This window comes from Mesoplodon densirostris, chromosome 2, assembly GCF_025265405.1.
Source record: "Mesoplodon densirostris isolate mMesDen1 chromosome 2, mMesDen1 primary haplotype, whole genome shotgun sequence".
Taxonomy (NCBI): domain Eukaryota; kingdom Metazoa; phylum Chordata; class Mammalia; order Artiodactyla; family Ziphiidae; genus Mesoplodon; species Mesoplodon densirostris.
The window spans coordinates 127,125,622-127,136,933 of NC_082662.1; positions in this window are offsets into that span (position 1 = coordinate 127,125,622).

An 11,312-nucleotide genomic window follows, 5' to 3' on the forward strand; every position below is an offset into this window, starting at 1 on the left:
CTCCTTCCTTTACCTCTCCCTTGATCCTTATACCTGCACTCCTGTCCCCTTTATCCTGAAAACTTCTTGTTTGTGTCTTTAAGTTTGTCATTGGTATCTTTGTTTTATGTAGTTTTGTCTGTCCAACTGTTCCTGCAAGTCTCTGCCGACATTGTGGGCACGGTGGAGCACTTAAACCTCGAAATACAAACTGGCCACATGGCCTGAGACTCCAGCCTTGGGTTACTTAGTGGGATTTTTTTTTTTTTTTTTCTGTACGCGGGCCTCTCACTGTTGTGGCCTCTCCCGTTGTGGAGCACAGGTTCCGGACGCACAGGCTTAGTGGCCACGGCCTACAGGCCCAGCCGCTCCACAGCATGTGGGATCCTCCCAGACCGGGACACGAACCCGTGTCCCCTGCATCAGCAGGTAGACTCTCAACCACTGCGCCACCAGGGAAGCCCCTTAGTGGGATTTTAAAAAGAAGAAAAAAAAAGGAGAGGAGATTGAATCTCTCTTCTGCCTTTGCAATGTAACTATTCTGCCTGGGCTCTCAGGAACTACCTGATCCATCTGTAGTTCTCCAGACTGAGGAAAAAAAAAAAAAAGAGGCATTTTAAATTCAAGCAGAAAAACTGAGATCTCTGGTTCTGTCTGTCTTTATGTAAAAATTAACTTGTAAATGAGCTGTATTTAATTTGCTTAAAAGAAATTGATGCTTATATACATTCTCAGAAATATAAAAGAAGCTCACTAGAATACATTTCAGGTTCGTGTGATCTGGGAAATATTTAATATTGAATTAATATTTGGTATTAGAGCTAGCTTAAGCTTGTATTTTTAATTAATACAGACCTGTCTTTAGAGACATCAACATTAAGTACATACTTTCATTGTACCTAGGGCTATTGAAAGTCAATAAATACATATTGTTTCTGTTATGAAATTTGTCAACAGGGAAAATAACCCATTATGATTAAACTTTTAAGTAAATGTAACTGAGATAAGAGCTTTTTGTTAAACTCTATAGGAATAATTATGTTTTGCCAATGTCCATCTAAAATAGTCTCTCCAAATTTTGGTAACTTGAAACAAAATTAAGTTAAATGTTGAGAATTCATTGAATATCCAGGCCATTTCAGATAAGATAAAATTTTGGAACATTAATTGTTAAACATGTCTAAATTTACCTACTTTTGTCTTCTTGTGAGAGAGAAACTAAAGATGTTTGGTGCCACCTTGAGATGTTCTCTACCAATCTATAGAATGCTAATGTAAAAGACAGTACATGGTGGCTTAAGAAAAGTAGAATACAGAAAAGAAGGTATGAGGAGTGAAAATATATTTTGTTGAAAGGAAAAAAGCGTGATTTTGTCCTAGAGCTGGTTGTTTCTGAATGGGAAAAAATAAGGGACAAAATAGGGCTACAGAAATTTGCAGAAGGTTTGTGGAAAAGGAACACTGAGAAGAGAATTTTGTATGTGGTCAGGATTTTCTAAGGTTGGATTAAATTCAATTAGGTAAATGGATTTTATTAAGAGTAGGCAGATGCAAGACTGGATTTGGTTTCTCTCATAAGAGAGCAAAGTTTTTCTGGAATGCTGCTTTTGATAACAGATTGTGTGAGTTTCTGTGCCTTCAAGTGATCTGTATTTACTTTTGCAATCTTTTCTTTCAACTTAGCTCAAGGAATAATGTTTTCATGGTGACCTATGATTCTATCTGATTGAGTGTTTTAAAACTTTTTGAAATTTTTGACAGACTTCCCAAATATCAAGTTCTTTTGACCTCCAGCTAACTTTGGGGTGCTTCCAATGGCCCTTGGAGCAACCCAAAGAGACATCCTAAACTATTGGGTTCAATTGGTATGTTAAATTACATGGGAAACATTGTCCAAATTTGCTGTTGCCTGTGTCAAATGGAATCATCAGGCTCTCCCCAGTTTTATCGTAACCACCAAACAGATAGGGGAAAGGGTTTTGGGTTCTTCTGCTGTCAAGTCTCTCACCTTACTCTATGTCCAGAAATCCCCTGTAGGAATACTCCCACCTCTAGGCCCTCAGGTCCTGACTCCCATAGCATTTTTCATTATGCCCAACTCCAATTCCTCCAGGAGTTCCTTTTTGCACCTCTAGGACCCCCTTCACTCCAGGCCTTGGCAGCCCAGACCTTGTTACAGACTACCTATTGGGCTGGTCACTTCCAATCAGTCCACATCCTAAGCTTTATAGATGCTCATTCTTGAGGAATACACCCCAACCTAAGGAAACTTGTTATAGGACATAAGCTTTATAGATAACAGATTCCTCTCAAGGAGAGCCCTGGCAACATGCTGGCACTGACCCCCTGCATGAGGGACTGGGTCGACCAGAGATGTCTGGTTAGGAATTGTTGGGAAAGTAGAGGACACTCAAAATCCCATTAGGTAAGAAGGGAATTTGGAAGACACTCCGACCCCCTTCTGACAAAGGCCTCCTGGTAAAATGTCTCCCGGACACCAGACTTCATATCTAGGAGTGCTTTTTCTTGGTTGCAGGTTACTCAACATGGAAGGATCCTCTTCTAAGCCAGAAGAAACACCTCTGGAATGTATTCTTAAAAATTGGAAATTTTAAAAACTAGATGGGCTAAAAAGGGGAAAACTTACACTTTACTGTAACACTGCCTGGCCTTTATATAAGTTGTGGGGATGGATAAAAATGGCCTGAAAATGGGTCTCTAAATTACAATATCATCTTGCAATTGGATCTTTACTGTTGCAAGATGGGAAAATGAACTGAGGTTCCCTGTGTTCAAGCCTTCATGGTCCTTTACCAAAACCCTGCTCTATGTGGCTCCTGTAATCAAAAGCCTGGGGAATCAGAAAACACTCTCAACATTTTAGATGATCCCCTTCTAATCTTCCCCAGTTCTCAGGGGGGAAACCAAGTCTCCACTGCTTCTCCAGAGCCACCTACCTCTCCAGAGCCACCTACTTCCCCAGAGGCACCTACTTCTCCAGATCCCTCTGACAAACCCCAAACTCCACCTCCCTATGTCTCTTTATACCCTCCATCACCCCAGAAAGGAGAGACTAGTCCCTCTGAGGTAACTCACAGTGGAACTTCCTAGCACCCAGGATCAGGAAAAATATGCCCTCTTAGGGAAGTGGCAAAAGGTGAAGGGACAATCAGAGTACATGTGCCCTTCTCTTTAACTGACTTAGCCCAATGCAAACAGAGACTGGCTGATTTTCTGAAGACCCTAGTCAAAGTTTGCTGAAGGGTTTCAGGCCCTAACTCTGGCCTTTGATTTAACTTGGAAGGATGATCAGGTAGTCCTATATACTTGCTGTACCCCTGAGGAGAAACAGATAATTTGGGCAGCAGCCCAGGGGTGCACTGACCAGCTTGCCAAGGACCAACACGAACTTTTTGTTATGGGAGGAGATGCAGTCCCAAATCAGGAGCCCCATTAGAATGATAATTCCTGGGAGGGAACAGAAGCCAGAAATCACATGATCCAATGGGTATTAGAAGGGATGAAAAAGTGTATCAAAAAGCCAGTTAACTATGAAAAGGTTAAAAGAGTGACCCAAGAAGAAAAAGAAAAACCAGCCCTCTTTCAGGGAAGGCTTATGGAGGCTTTTAGAAAATTTACTAATATTGAGCTGTCCATTCCCAAGGGTCAATCCCTGCTGGGACAACATTTTATCAGCCAGTACGCTCCTGATATTAGGTGGAAACTCCAGAAGTTACAATTAGGCACACAAACCCCTATGCCCCAACTCCTAGAGGTGGCCTTTGGGGTACTTAATAATCGAGATCAAGCTGAGGAGGAAGAGAGAACCCAAGGTGAAAACAGGCAGGCCAGGGCTCATGCTAAGCTGATAGCTATTGCTGTCTGTCATGCTGTGTAACCTCAAGGCAACCTAAGGGGGCCAAGGAAGTTTAACCATCCATCCTGCAAGGGGGAACACTTCAAATTTAAGTCAACTGACCACTGGGCCCAAAAGTGCCAAAAAAAAAAAGCCCCCTGGTCCATGCACAGTCTGTAAACAAACAGGTCATTGGCAGTGAGACTTTCCCCTATCCCAAAGGCGAAGGGGGGACTCCCACTCCCAATACGGCCATGCTGGATGACTGAGGTGGCCCGGGGGTTCTGGCAGCTCCCCTTCACAAGATGTCTATCTCCTTTGAGGAGCCCTGGTGGTCCTTAACATGGCAGGTAAGAAAATCAATTTTTTAATTGATACGGGAGCCACTTACTCTGTCCTGATCTCTCACACTGGGCTTCTCTTCTCTAAAAGCCGTACAGTGACTGGTGTTGACAGAAAGCCTCACACCCATTACTTTACTGGGCCTCTCACTTGCCAATGTGAACAGCATTTGATCTCACACAGCTTTTCAGCTGGGCTTGAGTGTCCTACCCCACTACAGCGGAGAGACCTTCTGGCCTTCCTTGGAGCCATATTACAATTAGGAGACCCCAAGCAGCCCCTTTTCTTGACTCTAAGAAAAATCAGCTGGAAGAACAGGGGTCTATTCCCAGCCATATTCTACACTAAACCCTGCAGTTTGGGACAAAGGAATCCCTGGGAAGGCTATAAATGCCCAACCTATAAAAATTAGCCTTAAGCCAGAAGTCGCTCATCCTAACAAGAGAAAGTATCACATAAAGTTGGAAGCAAAAAAGGGTTTGCAACCCCTCATAAATAAATTCTTAAAACATGGCCTCTTAGTGCCCTGTCAGCCTCCATGCAAAACCCCTATTCTGCCAATTGTTAAGCAAATGGGGAATATTGAATGGCACAAGACCTTAGAGCAGTAAATGATACAGTGGTCCCTATACATCCCTTTGTAGACAATCTTTACAATACATAGTCCAGAAACCTGGAGATGCCAAATGGTTTACTGTGCTTGACCTCAAGGATGCCTTCTTTTGCATCCCAGTTCATCCCTCATTACATGTTCTGTTTGCCTTCAAGTGGACTAACCCTCACTTGGGCCAAATGCAACAATATACCTGGACAGTATTGCCTCAGGGGTTTTGGGACAGTCCACAATTGTTCACCCAAGCCCTAGGAAAAGAACTAAGGGAAATACACCTAAAAGAAGAGGCTATTCTACAGTATGTGGATGATATATTAATATGCAGCCACACCATGGAGGCCTCAGATCAGAATACCATAGAAGTCCTTAATTTCCTTGGGGCCTGGGGTTACAGGATATCCCAGAAAAAAGGCACAAATTTCAAAACAACAACAAGTTAAATATCTGGGATATATTATAAACCCTGGAAGTAAACAGTTATCTCCAGATAGAAAACAAGCTATATTAGGCTTAAGTGTTGCAAAGACAAAAAAAAATCTTCGTACTTTCTTAGGCATGGCAGGATTTTGCAGAATTTGGATTCCAGGATTTGGACTAATGGCTAAGCCTCTATATGAAGCCACTAAAGGCCCAGATACAGAACCATTACTTTGGATGGGGGAAACAAGAAAAGGCTTTTAATAATATCAAACAAGCCCTCACCAGAGATCCTGCTCTGGGTCTCCCTAATTTAAAAAAGCCATTTACCTTGTACATAGCTGAAAAGCAGGGGACAGCTCTGGGGGCTCCTTGTACAAAAGCTAGGAGAAGCTCCTCAGCCTATAGGCTATGTTTCCAAGCAACTAGATTCCGTGGCCCGAGGTTGGCCTGGCTGCCTCTGGGTGGTAGCTGCCACTGCTTTATTAGTGGAAGAAGCTAGCAAGCTTACCGTTGGACAGCCGCTGGAAGTCCAGACCCCTCATCAAGTACAAGGGATTCTGGAGATTAAAGGCCATCATTGGCTAACTGGAGGCCACCTTACTAAGTACCAGGCCTTACTCTCCCCAGAGATAACTCTCAAAAGTTGCCACACCCTCAACCCGGCTACTCTGATGCCCGCAGAAAGCCCAGAAATAACACTTTCCTGCCTTAAGACCCTTGACCTGGTTTATGCCTGTAGGCCTGATCTAACAATCCAGGCCATAGAAAACCCTGAGAAAGCATGATTTACTGATGGCAGTAGTTTCATTAAAGATGGAGTCAGTAGGACAGGGTATGCTATTGCGAGTGCTTATAGTGTTACAGAAGCAAAACCTTTGCCACCTAACAATTCAGCCCAGAGGGCTGAGGTAATAGAACTAACTTGATCCTTAACCTTAGGGGAAGGAAAAATTATAAACATATATACAGACTCAAAGTATGCCTTCCTTGTTTTACATGTCTAGGCAGCTATCTGGAAAGAAGAGGACTTTTAAATGCAAAAACCCCCCTGTGAAATATGGAGCTGAGATTTTACATCTCATAGAAGTGGCTCAAAACCAAAACTAGTAGCAGTCATTCACTGCTGTGGGCACCAAAAGGAAAATATCTCAAATTACCCAAGGGAACAAAAGGGCAGATTGGGAGGCATAGCAACAGCCCTGATGCCCAGAATAGAAATGGCTTTAATCCCATCCCTTACCCCTTCTAACGTTAAACCTAGATACTCAACTTCTAAGGAGACCAGGGCAGGAGACAAAGGGAGAACTAAGAGAACAGATGGCTAGTGACACATACATGAGAAACTGCTCATACCCCTTTCTGAGCAGTGGAGAATTATTAAAGGACTACATGATTCTCTCCATCTGGAGAGGGATCTAGAGTTCCTGTCCAAGGTGGTACTTGACAACTGATTGGCCCTCGATCATCTATTGGCAGAACAAAGAGGGGTATGTGCAATTGCCAATACTTGTTTTGCACATATGTCAACACCTCTTCCCAGGTAGAAACCAACATTGAGAAAATTCGACAACAAGCCACCTGGGTTCAGCAGACAATTAATCACCAATTCTTGCTATTCAATATGGGCGGGGAAATTGAAAACTGCTTATCTACTTAGTTCTCTTGGATTCCACAGGGTATAAAAAACTTTCTGGCAGGAGGTTTTCATTTTCTCATAACCCTTTTCTTTTCAGTCATACTGATTTATACTATATTTTATCTACTACTCCATTGTCTTCCCTGCTGTTGTAAACCTGTGACTAAGAATTTTTGGTTCAAGAAGGAGACCTGGGACCAACAGGTCCAGAACTTCCATTCTAAAAATAGAGCAACGTGTTAAACTTTAACCCTGAGGTTAACAAAGTATACACCCAAACAGAATGGCTTCTTGGCAGGGATGACATAGCCTCCCCTGTGTCGTCAACAGTTAAGGAAACCCTCCCAAAGTTAACCTGGTTCCTTTCCTTTCTAAACCCTTTAATGGCTATTGTTGTTCTCCTCCTTTTTAGCCCTGGTTTGTTTAAACTTTTGGTTAAATTTGTGTCTTCTAGGCTCCAACAGTTTGAAGTAAGTCTCATGATGGCTCAAGGAATTCAAACCATTCCAGCAGAGAGTGGCCCAGGTCCCTACAGGTCCTTGGGACAGTCAGCGAGGGACTCATACACCTCTAGGGTAGGCTAGGGTTTGCAGCCCCTGTCCAGCAGGAAGAAATTTCAGAAGAAGAGAACTTCGGCCCCTTACCCCTTAAGAATAAAGGTGTAGGGTTTCTCTCGTGGCGCAGTGGTTAAGAATCTGCCTGCCAATGCAGGGGACATGGATTTGAGCCCTGGTCAGGGAAGATCCCACATGCCGCGGAGCAACTAAGCCCGTGAGCCACAACTACTGAGCCTGCACTCTAGATCCCATGAGCCACAACTACTGAATCCCCCGCCTAGAGCCCGTGCTCCGCAACAAGAGAATCCACTGCAGTGAGAAGCCCGCCCACTGCCATGAAGAGTAGCCCCTGCTCGCTGCAGCTGGAGAAAGCCCGCACCCAGTGATGAAGACCCAGTGCAGCCAAAAATAAATAAATAAAATAAATAAATTTATTTTTTTTAAAAAAAGAATAAGGGTGTAGAGTCTCTCAGGGGGAAGTGAGACAGGCTGGAACCCGGGACCCTTTGCTGCAGTGCTTGCACCCTGATGAACTTCTCCTCAAGCAACAAAATACAAAGGAACTATAAGGGACGAAAAATAACTATGTGCAGGCACAGTTGGGGCAAATTATGGACAACAAGATACAAAGAGACCAAAAAAAATCCAACTGCCACTTCTGAAGAGCCGAGAGCAAAAGCAGGGTATTGCACATGACCCCTGCACACACCACCAACAAAGGGGCGGGAAAAACACCTAAGCCACACGTCCAGCCCCCGTGGACACACCCCTACCCTCACCCCATATAAGGAACTAGTTTGCGCACCCCGCTGGGGAACCAACAAGGGAATGTGTTACTTGTTTTTGGTCCCTCCTGTGGCTGGCTGGCACAGGAGCCCCAATAAAACCTTGACTGAATTTCTTGTCTGGCCTCTAGTCAATTTCTACTGATTGGGGAAGGCCAAGAACCCTGGTCGGTATCACTACCTCCCATCATCAGTTGTCTAAAGCACTGGTTCCTAACTTGGCTGCACAATGGAATTATCTGGAAGTTTTATAAATTATTGATGCCTGGGACCTTCTTCCTCCCACCAGGAGATTCTGACTGAATTGGTATTGGGTATATCCTGGGCATCTGGATTTTTAAAAGTGATGTAGCTGAGGTTAAAAACCATCAGCCTAACCCCTGCAATTGCCTCCTGACCCTTTGTATTCAATCTTTGCCCTACTCTACTTCCCAGTCCACCCCCTTTTTCTTCCTCACAGTTGGAGTAATCTTTTCAAAATGCAATTTTAATCGTGTCACCTCCACCCTCTTTAAAACTTTTCAAAATTTTCCCATTAATCTCAGGCTAGAGGCCCCAAACCTGAAAATGGCCTGTAAAGCCCTTCTTGTTCTTTTATTTTTTTATTTTTGCTTTATAACAAATTTAATCAGTTATACATATACATATGTTCCCATATCCCCTCCCTTTTGCGTCTCCCTCCCACCCTCCCTATCCCACCCCTCCAGTAAAGCCCTCCTTGTTCTGACCTTGTCATCTCTTTAGCCATATCCTTCTTGACTTCTGGCCTCCAACACACTCATTTTTTTTTTTTTTTAGTTCTTCAAACATGTCATGCTCTTACCACAGTGCCTTTGCATATGCTGCACTCTCTGTGAAGTTCTTCCCCTGTTCCTTGTCTAGTTAACTTTTAGCTCATCTTTCAGCTCTCAACTTAGCATTTCTCTGACCTGTTATATGCTCCTATAGCACCACATAAATTCTGCTTCAAAGGATTTATGACAGGTGAAATTTTATGCTTATTTCTATGTTGGTTCCCCACTGAAGCTCGTTGAATGTAGAAACTTCGTGTCTATTTCTGCTTCACATGGTGTTGATGAAACGTTGCACACTGATTGGCATATAGTTAGGCTCTCAAATTAGTTACTGAAGGAATATGTATGAATGAATGAAAATGTGCTTGACATCAAATCTATCAGTGAGTTCAATTGATGTCAGCTCCAAAATATTTCTGGAACCCCTTTATTCCTTTTCATCTTCCCTGCTGGTCTGAACCATCATCACCTCTGGTCTCAACTACTAAACAGTTTCCTCACTGGTCTACAAGCCCTCCCTCTTGTTCCTCTCCAAGCAGTGTCTTAATAGCAGGCAGACTGATCTTTTTATAATACAAATGATATGCCACTCCTCTGTTCAAAATTATTCCAAGTCTTTCCATTGTTCTTAGAATAGAATCCAAACATCTTACCACTCTCACCCTCACTGACTACCCACCAAACTACACTGGCCTCCTTTCTGTTCCTCAAACATGCCAAGCCCTTTCCAGCTTTCAGACTTCAGCACTTACTATTCCTTTTTCCTGAAATGCTCTTTACATGATTTTTTCTTATTTTTCAGGGCTCAGTGAAAACTGCATAGAGGTTTTCCCTGACTGCACTATTAAGAGTAACCTCCCCTGGCTACACTCATCACTCTGTTTACTTCCCTATAGCACTAGTACAATCTAAAATTGAAAAAAAAAAAAAACTACTTGGTTACGCTCCATATCCCCCACCAGAATGTCAGCTCCATGAAAGCAGATGTCTTGTCTATCCCGGTCACTGTACCCCCAGCAGACAGCACAGCATCTAGTTTGTACTGGGTGCTCAATCAATGACTGAATCATCTTATGATTGCCAGCTTCCAAGATGGACACCAATGATTCTCACGCCCTGATATCTGTGCCTTGGGTCCTCTCCTCCCACACTGCTTCAGGGCAAGTGTTGTGTGACTTTTGAACCTAAGCCATAAAAGACATTGCAGTTCCCAACTTTATCTCAGATTACTCATTCTAGGGGAAGCTAACTGCCATGCCATCAGGATGCTCAGTCTGGAAAGGCCCACATGGAAAGGCATTGAGGCCTCAGTCCCCAACCAGCATGTGACAGCCCTGTGAGTAGTCATACCTGACAACTATGTGAGTAAGCCACCTTGAGGGTGGATGCTCCAGCCCCAGCAGAGCCTTCAGAGGATGAAGCACTCACTGACACTGAATGTTACCTTGAGAAAGACTCTGAGCCAGAACTGCCCACCTGAGCGGTTCTCAAATCCTAACCCACCAAAACCATGAGAGATTAAAAGAATCATCATTGATGTTTTAAGTCACTAAGTTTTGGATGATTTGTTACTGCACAATAGATATCTAACATACACACAGTCAATGAGCCAATGAATGGAGCAATGAATATTTCAACATAAATTTTCTCTTGAATTAGTCAGGCTTCAAAGCTCACTAAGTAGGGCACTAGTCAATTCTGTTTTCTCGTGTTGCCTAGTCTACACTTTCCAGTACCATATTTTCAGTTGTATACAGATCCCAACTTGACACTTCTTCTGCCTAAAACCATTATTTCTATCAGAGGCACCAACAATCTTGCAGTAGAAGTGGGAGGCTGTGCAATTAGCTTTAAGTTCTCTCCTGTGAAATCTCTACCAGTACTGTCGTTTCTCTCTCCTGATGCTTTGCCATATGAGTCTTCTTCCCATTTCCCATGAAACTTCCTCAGTTCACTTTAAGAGCAAGGTCTGGGAGTGTGACATCTCCAGACATGACCTAGACTGATGACTTACCAGTTGCTTGCTTGAGTAGGTTTCTAAGTCTCTAAGCCTCCGTTTCCTCTTCTGTTAAATGAGGTTAATAACAATACCTACTTCATGGGGGCAATACAACTCACTGCAACCCTGAGTGTGACACATGTATGAGTAAATCACTTAGCACAGTTTTGGGCACATGACAGATATTTTCAATTCTAGCAAGTATCCTAAAACGTAGACTTGAGTCTCTATTTTACAGACACAAAAAGGTCCAGAAAAGTCAAGTGTCTTGCCCAACACCACGCAGCTAGAATCTGCCAGCCCTGTAGCCCTTCAAGGCCTGGATTCTGTT